Source organism: Carassius auratus, unplaced genomic scaffold (assembly GCF_003368295.1).
Source record: "Carassius auratus strain Wakin unplaced genomic scaffold, ASM336829v1 scaf_tig00006772, whole genome shotgun sequence".
NCBI classification, from domain to species: domain Eukaryota; kingdom Metazoa; phylum Chordata; class Actinopteri; order Cypriniformes; family Cyprinidae; genus Carassius; species Carassius auratus.
Genome location: NW_020523788.1, coordinates 553,620 through 564,970, shown reverse-complemented (window position 1 = coordinate 564,970; position 11,351 = coordinate 553,620). Strand labels below are relative to the sequence as shown.

Genomic DNA, 11,351 nt, shown 5'->3' with positions numbered 1-11,351 from the left:
TTCCTTCACCGGTAACTATTTTAAACTCGTCTGATGTCAGCCGATCGTTTCCTTCACCGGTAACTATTTTAAACTCGTCTGATGTCAGCCGATCGTTTCCTTCACCAGTAACTATTTTAAACTCGTCTGATTTCAGCCGATCGTTTCCTTCACCAGTAACTATTTTAAACTCGTCTGATTTCAGCCGATCGTTTCCTTCACCAGTAACTATTTTAAACTCATCTGATTTCAGCCGATTGTTTCCTTCACCAGTTACTATTTTAAACTCGTCTGATTTCAGCCGATTGTTTCCTTCACCAGTAACTATTTTAAACTCGTCTGATTTCAGCCGATTGTTTCCTTCACCAGTAACTATTTTAAACTCGTCTGATTTCAGCCGATTGTTTCCTTCACCAGTAACTATTTTAAACTCGTCTGATGTCAGCCGATTGTTTCCTTCACCAGTAACTATTTTAAACTCGTCTGATTTCAGCCGATTGTTTCCTTCACCAGTAACTATTTTAAACTCGTCTGATGTCAGCTGATTGTTTCCTTCACCTGTAACTATTTTAAACTAATCTGATTGGTTATGTGATCATTACCTCAACAGAGACGTGTGTGATTCGTTGTAAAGCTCAACGTTGAGAATAAATGAATAAAGTCATCTTGTACGCCACGTGAGCAACTGCCTCAACACTTATTTATTTTCACATTTCACTTCAAAAGTGACAGTCGTATTAGATTTATTGTGTAGGGGGCATTTTCTTACCCCCTTGTCTTGATGTGCATTTCTGTCGATTTTAGAGGGAGCAGGGTAATTGTGTCTCATAATGTAGCAATTAATTTCCTCATTACCTTCACCTGATTATTGTGTCTCTCGCAAAACTAGCTTTTCTAAAATATTTTCTTCTTATTGTTGCTATAATGATTTTAAAATCTGCTCGCTGATAAAATTAAATAATTGAGTTTAACATAAAATACATTACTACAAATTAGTAAATAATAATTTGTAGCTCACCATAATTTGAGTAGCTTTTTTAATTGGGATTTGTTAACCGATGAATCCTAAAGTTTGTCTTGATGAACCTTTTTGTCTAGTTTTTGTTAATATTTTGTCAGATTGGTGAAGTCACTTGGTGATTTTAGGGCTGGGACAATGTGGAGTTCCAGAGCAGACAACTAGAGACACAGAGGGTGATATTCCAGGACGCTAGTGGAACAATTCGGCTGCAATTGTGGGAATCTCAAATTGGTGTGGTTTTATTTGGGAAGTCTTATAAATTCTCAAATTTGAGCACCCAGGTGAGTTTCATGGTGAGTTTTTTGTAGCAACCACACGTCAAACAAGTATTGAGGAGGTTAGACCTTTGTCAGGTCTTGGTGCAATTGTTCCCTGTGACGTCAGAGAGGGTCCAGTTATTTCTGTGTGTGCTGAAATAACCAGAGAGGAGGTGACTGTGTCCCGTACGTGTGGGAACTGCAGGTGTACTGAAATGGAGTTTGACCTGAAGAAGAAGTTACAGAAGAAGGGAATGTACACGGCCAGTGCCATCGCTAATGTGACTGTACTCTGCGATTCTGGAGAACTTAATGTGTGTATGAACAATTCTGTGCTGCACAGGTATTTACTGAACTGTGACCTCACTCATCTGCTGCAGGAGGCTCAAGACATGGAAGAGCATTTGTGAGAATGTGGTTTTCTGAAACTCCACATTCAGAATAACAATGTGGTCGCTATGTTCAAGGAACTGGAGCAAACTTCATCTACGTCTGAGGCATGCTCGTCTAAATCTTCTGTGTCTGGATCAGCAAGTAGGGGTTCAATCATGTGACCCTCCAGTGGCTGATCATGTGACCTGTCAGTAGGGATGCAACGATAATATTTTTTCAAAACCATTGCCAACTCAGTTTAATAATGAATGTAGAATTTCTATACTATTGTGTGTTCACCTCATCATCACTTTTGTGTGTTAAACACAATCTACTAAATATAGACAACTGAATTTCAGTTAAAAATAATAATTCTATGTTTGTTTTCGTGATTATTTCTTAAATTTATCAAATAAAATGTCTTGTTATGCGGTTAATTGTATTAACAGACCGTCCAAGTCTGGGATCCATTTTTTCCGGTGAGTGATATTGTAATGTAATTTTATTTATTTATCTATTTATTCTTTATAACGGGATTTAAAACTTTACACTCCAGAATCAGACTGTGATTAGCTGTAACGTTATTTAACGCCCATATTTAACGACAATTTTTAAGTGTTTTCCTTACACTGAACACCATTAACTTTAGACTATGAGAAAAAACTTCGACTTAAACCAAATAAAACTGTTTTAAAAGACGAAACTCAGTAAGAACATGATTAATAAATAATACTATGTACAGACAAGCACTGTTTTAATGCATTAAGCCATATAAGTTAAGCGTTTTCCTTATAACGGTTATTTCTATGGGAGGAAAACACCAGACGCGTGTTGCGTTCGTATTCTGGACTCATCTGCTTGTCTGTACATAAGTAGGCTATGATTTATTAATAACATGTTTTCTGAGTTTGGTCTTTGAAAAAGCCAAATTATGTCTTTGAATAAGCCAAATTAAGTTTTTTAAAATATCCCAAACAGAATGAGGACCGTGATGGCCTCCACCTTTTTTAAGCCAAAATACATTTATTCTGAGCTTTTGAATACTAAAGTCATTGAATTGTTTACATGCAAAATAGTCTGTGAAAGAGGTAACTATCTATTTGTCTGTGTAAAGTTTTCCTCTAGGTGATCACGACCCTCTCAGACTAGACCCGTGGATGCTCAACATGAAACAACAGAACTGGACTCCTAACAAGGCTTCTCGTCTGTGCAGTGTACACTTTGAGATAGAGCTGGACGATTATGGCCTAAAATCAAAACCTCGATTAATTGAACATTTTACCTCGATTACGATTAATGAACGATTATTTTGTTTCTGTTTAGTTTTTTTGCCCTCATAGTTCACTGACAAGATTTGTACTGTAAATACGATTGACTATCAGCAGTTATTTTATCTATGTTCATAACATTTCTTACTAAGGTTTGGGTATTGTTTGAATTTTATCGATTCCTATTTTAGATTCCAATAAGATAAAAAATCCAATATAAAACTTAAATTTAATAAAATTATTTAAGTTATGTTCTAATTTTAAATGTTTATTCATGTAAATTCTGCGTGACTGTGACGTGTTTAAATGGGCGTGCGCTGAACATTCCAGTTTCATTCAAACACTGGAGCGGAGGGAGTTGCCATAGAAACGGAGCGCCAACACAACAACTGACAAGCAGGGAATCACTGACTTTTGCTGCTGTTTTCAAAGATTTCGGTAAGATTAGATGAGAGCATTTGACAGGTCTGTAAAAGGTTTGCTGTGTTTTATTTATTTATTTTAAATGGGTGACTGGAAATAGGCTCATTTATTTAGCCTAAAGTTAAACACATAAACTAAGTTAACCATTAATCGGTGACATCACTTATATCAGCGCGACAATAAACTGAATCATGTGTTTTAATCTCTCATGGTAAACAAATATTGACAAAAACTATTGATTTCAGCCTTTCGGGAGAGGAAAAAAACCTCAGCAACAGGGGAAGCTCCAAGATTTAGCAATTTCTGAAGGCAGAAGAACTGCGAAAGCTTCTTAAATTTTTAAGAAGGCTTTGACATCCATAAGTAAGCTATATTAAATAAGAAAACATAGAAACAAATTCTGTTACGTTAAGAAATAGTTTTCTTTATTTTCTTCTTTTTATTTTACTCTCTGCTTTAGCTTGGTTCCTTGTAATAAAACTGGCATTGTACACTAAATATGGTTGTCTCTGTGACAAATTGCTTATGTTCCTAGATTCTTCAATGATAATGACCTGCTACACCCCAGAGTCCTGTCAGACTACATCTACAAAGAACACTGAACCATACAGTTAATAACCACAAATATACACTATTGTTCAAAATTCAGTAAGATATTTTATGATTTTGAAAAGACATCTCATGCTCACCAAAGCTTTTTTTTTTTCAGGAAAAAGCATTTATCTGAAACAAAAAAAGTGACACTTTTCATCGATTTAATGCATCATTGCATAGCATTTTTTATTTTTAACTAAACTATTAAGCTGTAGTGAGCGGGAGAAGCATGCACAAGCTCTCAGTCCAGTCTGTTTTTCCACCTTGCCGTTCTCCGGTGGCTTTTTACCCGATCTCTCCACGCCAGTTACTGCAATCAGACACAGGTGTTTATTAGTGTATACATACTAATACATGCGGTTTTAAGACCACAGGATGTCATTCTTGCTCCCAGTAGTATGTGTATGTATTGGCTGTAACTAATGGATACCTGTTCTTCAGCAGCATAGCAGTTCTAATTTGTCAAGAATTAGCATTAACATTGTCTCTGACATGACAGACTTTAAAGTGTTACTGTAGAATTTATTCATCCATAATGGTTGTCAAGTGAAATTGCAACTTGAGTTTTTTTTTTCTACTTTTTTTTCTTTCTTTTTTTCTTCCTGTGAAACTAACTGGAATCACATTGAAGCCATCATTTCAACATTCAGGAAAAGACAATATAATTGTAAACAGCTACAGCAAGATTTCAATCATCCAACAGTTGTCATTTGCTTTTGATGATGGTCTGAGAGCCACTAGTGAAACCAGAACCCTAATTGAAATTGCCAGTGATGTCAGGGATTATCAGAGGGTAACTTTTACTTTTCTTTTTCTTGCTGAAAAGTTTAAAGTTTTGCAGATGTTAGTTAAAGTAAGGGGTATGAGGTTTATCCCTGAATTTACTGAGGTCTGTGTTAAGGAATGAGCATTTGAAACAGTTTTAATTGTCACAGGTGACCATCCAAGTCAAGATACTCCCTCTGCTTTGAGAAGCAGACCCTAACTCGAAGTCACAAGAAAGTAATGAGGAAGACCTGTCAAGTATCTGACAAGACTTCCAGCATGGCTTTAAGCGTGTGGGGTGATAGCCAGGCTGATGTTGGAAAGTGGTACGAGTTACAGAACGTGTCAGTCCGGCAGTTTGACATGAAGCCATGCATTTGGACCACTTTGCAGACTGAGATCAAGGTTCTGCCTGACTTGGTTTAACTGCTTTCAGAGCGATGAACATGCCATTATCACCATTGAGGGAGACATAGTTGACACTGAAATCAAAGTTAGTCACTTATGTCCAAAACTGCACAAAATGGATGCAGTAAACACAACCACTCTTATGAATCATTGCATTAAATGTGACAATTGTTGTCGTTTTACAAAATGCAGGTCCAATTTAAATGGCCATGTATCAATTGAGGTAAATGGAGTTCACAAGAAGATCATAATGGATGATGGCCATCTCCGTGAGGTCTTAAATTTGTCTGAAAAATTCAGAGATACAACAGATGACCTGGCAACCAAAGTCTTAAGTCATGACCGGCTTAGGGTCCAAATGATGGGCCGTGTACTTGTTAAGGCAGAGTTTGTTGACGTTAGTGAAAGTACTGCCCCCTTCCCTGGTCCAAGTACTGCTGCCTTCCCTGGTCCAAGTACTGCTGCTGCCTTCCCTGGTCCAAGTACTGCTGCCTTCCCTGGTCCAAGTACTGCCGCCTTCCCTGGTCCAAGTACTGCTGCCTTCCCTGGTCCAAGTACTGCTGCTGCCTTCCCTGGTCCAAGTAGCTGTGCATCCCCTGGTCCAAATGCAACAATGGACAAAATTGTGTCTGATGCTGAATCAGAAGTGCTTGATTTTCTTTTCTCTAAAGAAAAAAAATTTAAGTTGTCTTTCAGGGATGGTTTTTTTTTTGGGGGGGGGGGGGGGTTAAGGGGAGCTGTTGAGTTGTTTCACTGTGCTTTTTAATTTTCTTCTACCCCCCCTTTTTTTATGAACGTGATCTATGCTTTAAATACTGCTTTAATAAAGCCTGTTTGAGTTCCATTTCCTAAGTTTGACTTCTCGTGACTGAAGTTCACAATCACTTGTTTAACTTAAATGTAGGTTTGAAACTTTCTTTTTTAATAAAGAGCATCTTTAACCATTGCACTTAAAGCCAAAAAAATGGTACAGCTATTAATACTTATGCTGTGATGCCTTCAGAGACTCTGGGTTCTTATTTTTTCTTTTATTTGGTAAATTGAAGTTGGTGGCTTGTTAGCTTAACTCCATGTTTATTTGGAGTAAATGTGCCATACAGTTTTTTTTTATTACCTTGGGCTTGGTGTGGGACTAATATTATTGAAGGCTCTTAAATCCTATTAATGATCCTGCTATACAGTATATCCAAAAAAAGTGAAATACAGAAAGTGTTCTATTGTTACATATGATATAGATGACGCTAGTGCTGAAAAGCCTATTTTACTTTTTTTCTGTATATACTATGGAGTAAAGGGTTCCAGAGGTCAGAGGCAGCCAAAGAATACAGTACGAGAATGAGAAGGGCCACATCAGGACCTTAAATGTGAGAGTGGAATTCACATACAGCACAGTCACTGTAATGAAGATCTGTTTTAATAGAAAAAGGAACACAGAGCAAGCACTGACTTGCATGCTAAACAAGGATATTCATTAAGTGTAGTGCAGAGAAAGTACAGCAGAAAAGGGAGGTACATTAAAAAACAGCTAATTTCAGAAGAAGAGAAGTTCAAAATTTAGAAGATCAGATGAGAAGGACCATTTCTGATTCAAGACACACAGAAATTCCAGTGTCTGGAACAGAAGCAACACAAACCACCCTGGATTCAAGCCTACAACCTCTCGAGTTTGGGACCAGTGCCGTAGCCAAGTGCGCCACATTAGTTGACACACATTTGACAAGCCACAGAAGAGAGGTTAAGGTGTGAGAATGATCTCTCAAAAGCCTGAAGTAGCATTTTAGCCAGATAAGCATGCTAAGCTAAAAAATGCTAACATTGCTCAAAGTTAATCAGATAGGTAAAGAGACTCAGAGTGAATAGAAACGTGTTAGCATGTTAGCTAATTAGCATGCTAAGCTAACCTACATAAATCAACTAGCACAGGCACGGTCAACTTCGGAGCTGTACATGTCGGGAACGGGAATGAATATCAAAAATCTGTTCAGTCATTTCTGTCAGGCCCGGTCTGAAGTTCATCTGATAAAATTTTGAACAAAATTGAACAAGATTTCAGGGAGGAGTAGCAAAAAAACAGTTTTTCTTTCAATTCAATATGGCGGACAGACGCCATGTTGGAAAATGACAAATGAGACATCATCAGATTCGGCATAACCAAAGGAACAAATTGACATAAAAAATTATCATCGATTTCAAAAGTTATAAGGAGTTTTCTAAGAATCGTTATATCTCTTGAACACTAGGTAACGCTGTCTTCAAACTTCTGGGGTACCTTTGGGACATGGTATTGATGATGCCTACCGATGTTTGTGAAGATTTGTCAAGTAGTTCAAAAGATATAGCAATTTATGACAAAATTCAAAATGGCAGACAGGTGGTCCAGGTGGTCTTGACAAAATTGACATCCACAGATTCGAAATTATCTAAAGAATCCTTACACACCGAGATAATAATTTTCTGATGAATTGTTCAGAAGTTATAAGCAAAACAAAAAGTGCATTTTTGGTATCTCAACACCCATAGGTGGCGCTGTTCCCAACTTTGGCATGGACCCTCAAATCATGGTGTAGATGAAGTGTATCAAGTTTGGTTTCGATTGATCAAAGTTTGGTTGAGATACAGCATCTCAACCGATTTTAGGTCAACTTTATTAGGTTCACAATTTAATAACTTTTGAACAAAGATGAATATCAAAAATCTATTCAGTCATTTCTATGCAGCTCAGCCCAAAGATCATCTGAGCCAAATTTCAGAAGAATTGGATCAATTTTGAAGGAGTAGCGTTTAGACGGAATATTGTACTTTTCAAAATGGCCGCCACTGTAATGGGCGGAGTCTTAATATAAGGAATGTATGGAATGGAATCTCCATGAAGAGACAAACTAGATGTACTAAGTTTTTTTTTTTCATAGAATTAGTGGTCCAAGAGCTATTAACGTTTGAATTTTGAATTTTTGGACTGCTGATGGCGCTATAGAGCCTAGAGACCCCAAAGTTGGTCAGATCACTAATAATGGCCATGTCTACAGGTGTGCCAAATTTCATCATTTTCCCATTTTCCCTTCATAGGGCTGCCATAGACCCCCATTGGAGAAGAAGAAGAAGAATAAAACATACAGATACAAAAGGGGCTACAGCCCTTTGGGCTTGGCCCCTAATAATATAATAATAATAAAGAATAGCATTTTCCTTACTCAAAACGAAAATAAAAAAATAGATCTAACGCTTTGTCACAGCCAATACAGCATCATCTTCTCTAGATTTTGGCAAAATGTAAGCTACTTAAAAAATAAAAAATCTATCAACACTCTAAAGACATCAAAGTATTTTTAAGATATTTAAAAATGTTTGCTGCATTGTAAAAAAAAAAAAAAAAAAAAAAAGTTAAGTTGGGGCTCACATTGCATGTTAAAAGCCCTATTACTTTCCGAAATAATGAAGGCTGGATTTTTCTGGACTATAAGTCGCACTTTTTTCATAGTTTGGCTGGTCCTGCAATTTATAGTCAGGTGCGACTTATTTATCAAAATTAATTTGACATGAACTGAGAGAAATGAACCAAGAGAAAACATTACCGTCTACAGCCGTGAGAGGGCGCTCTATAGAGCGCCTGTAGACGGTCATGTTTTCTCTTGGTTCTAAATAAATGCGATATATGTTATGTTATATATTATATATGTTTTTTTCCTCATCATGACGTATTTTTGGACTGATGCGACTTATACTCAGGTGCGATTTATAGTCTGAAAAATATGGTAATCTAAGGTGAAGCTGATACCTCATTCGGCACAAATCCAAATGTTTCCATGTTCCCGACATATCTGGATGCTAAAATGTTATTTATTATATAGTGTTAGTACTTTCAATTATCATTACTTAAAAAAATCTTGTCTGTAAACAGTTAATAATCGGTTAAGGAGCGTCGGTTAGGAAAAATAACTAAAATTAACATCCCTAGTCAGAAACGTTACAGTGCAAAGAATATAGAATAATAGTTAGACTACTGTATAATAAGTAACGCTGTATATGCGTCCGAAAGTTGGGAAACTCCAAATTTCATTCTAATAATTATTTTGAAGTTAATATAGCAAATGAAAACTGTTCAGCTTCTGGGAAATTTGAGAAGCTCCTCTAGGCCACTTTAGTTCCCCTCACTCTACAACAAATCATTTTAATTAACTGTATTTAGAAAAGAACAAGAATTAAAAATATAAGAAGCTATAGCAATATTAACGAAAAACCAAAACTAATGAATTTAGGCTAAAACAAAACTGAAACCAATGTTGGATCTCTCACAAAATAAAATGTTTCCGTATTTGGGATGTATTTGGATGACAAATGATTATAAAAATAGCCTAGCGTTTGTTATAACCTAATGTTTTTAAACATTTTGTGACTGCATTATGTATATTTTTGAATTAAAACGTATATGTTTTCTCTCTCTCTCTCTCTCTCTCTCTCTCTATATATATATATATACACACATACATACATATACGTAACTTATTTTAACCATGCAGCAAACCTTTTTAAATATTTTGATAATTTACTGAAAATAAATAAATTACTTTTTAAACCGTTTAACTGATTATTAATCTGTCAAAATTAGCTGATAAATTTTGCTGCATCATGCGCACTCAGAAACCGGTGACTGAACGAATCAGCAGAGCTTGTACAAGCTTTTGGCATCGTTGAATCTTTCTCAGACGTTTTCAAATGTCGGAATTGGTTAGCGCATCTATCTGTGCATGATGGTGTTCAGTGACTCCGGCGAGCGGAGCTTCTCAAAGTTGGGAATAATCAAAGGAGAGCTGCGGTCCTCAGTTGGGCAGGAAAAATCCTTTAACGGATTTGGATATTAAAAGCATATTAGTATGTTATGTGTAAGCCAGGTTAAAGAGATGGGTCTTTAATCTAGATTTAAACTGCCAAGAGTTTGTCTGCCTCCCGAACAATGTTAGGTAGGATATTCCAGAGTTGGCCACTTGAGTGACAGGTGGATTGCCGCTGCCGACAATGCCGTTGTGCTAGGTGGGCGTGGATTCAGCAATCAGCCCCTGACTTTTTGCCCATTTTCGATTATCCGGGAGAGTCACGCGGTGACGCGCTGCCAAGATGGCAACAGCCCGCTCTGCACACTTTAGGCTTCAAAACCGCCATTGAGGAGTCTATGGGTGATGTCACGGACCCTACGTCCATATTTTTTTTACAGTCTATGGTTTTGTCTCTGAAGAACGGTGTGTTACCCGGCTGAAACATGCCTGCACTCAGCAGCACTACTCTCGCAGCCCATAGTATTATTTTCACAAGACCATAATGATAATAACAAATCATCAATTAATAATTAATCATCATTTTACGAAGATCATTGTTATTTGTGATTGTGGATGTTTGCGGAAGGATTTAAGACCAAACGGAGTCCTCTGTTCCCGCCTCACAGTATGCGGGTCTCCGAGGCTTCCCTGTCTGCGGTTTGACTTAACTGAATCAGTCTAGGGCTATTCAGAGCTCATTATATTGAAGTACAAATCCAAACACCAGAAATGTTATGCATTTTATGAATAATGAAATGTTATAAAAGTATCCATTTTATTTATTCACATGCTGTATGGTTGTTGGTATTTAGCAGTTAAAACCTATTTTTTTAACTTGAATTTAAATACTATTAAACTAACTTTAAAATATCAAGGAGTTTATAAATTAAAAATGGTAAAATGTCACAGTGCATGTTAAATAGCCTAAATGAACTTGTGTTAATAATATAATTCTTTCTTTTTTTTACATGAAAAACAGCAACCTTTATATTAAACATTTTAAATCATCCAAACACTGAAAAAAATTATTATGGCCCCAATTAAATTAAGCGTAATTCAATTTAACTAGTTTAATCTATTCAAATTTATTTTTTGATTTTAATTAATAAATATTAATTGGTTTTAAACGAATTACACGTGTGTTAAATCCAAGCCATGTGAAATAATTCAATTCAGTTTGAAAATATTAAGTAAGACAAATTTTGCTGAAAGTTAATTTTATATTTTGGTGATACAAAATTTGTTTATTTAAATATAGCTAAAATAAATTTCTTGAAACCACTTACCATATATTTTTTTGTAAATTCAATGAATCATTTGTTTCAGTGTATTTCCCATCATGCACTGGGGCATGAATAATTAAAAATTTTAAATTTTTCAGTTTTCGAGTTGTAATAACACAATTTTATGGTTGCTCTTGAGGTTAGTTTTAGTGACATTCATTTTTGTGATG

The 11,351-nt window shown here is 36.1% G+C and overlaps 1 long non-coding RNA gene across 1 annotated transcript; it reads left to right on the top strand.

Annotated features, from left to right (window-relative positions):
• Window positions 1-3,247: 3,247 nt before the first annotated feature.
• LOC113071292 (uncharacterized) lies at window positions 3,248-4,056 on the top strand. The gene is made up of 3 exons (XR_003280071.1): window positions 3,248-3,335; window positions 3,566-3,683; window positions 3,856-4,056. It is a non-coding gene; the product is annotated as an uncharacterized LOC113071292 (long non-coding RNA).
• Window positions 4,057-11,351: the final 7,295 nt, after the last annotated feature.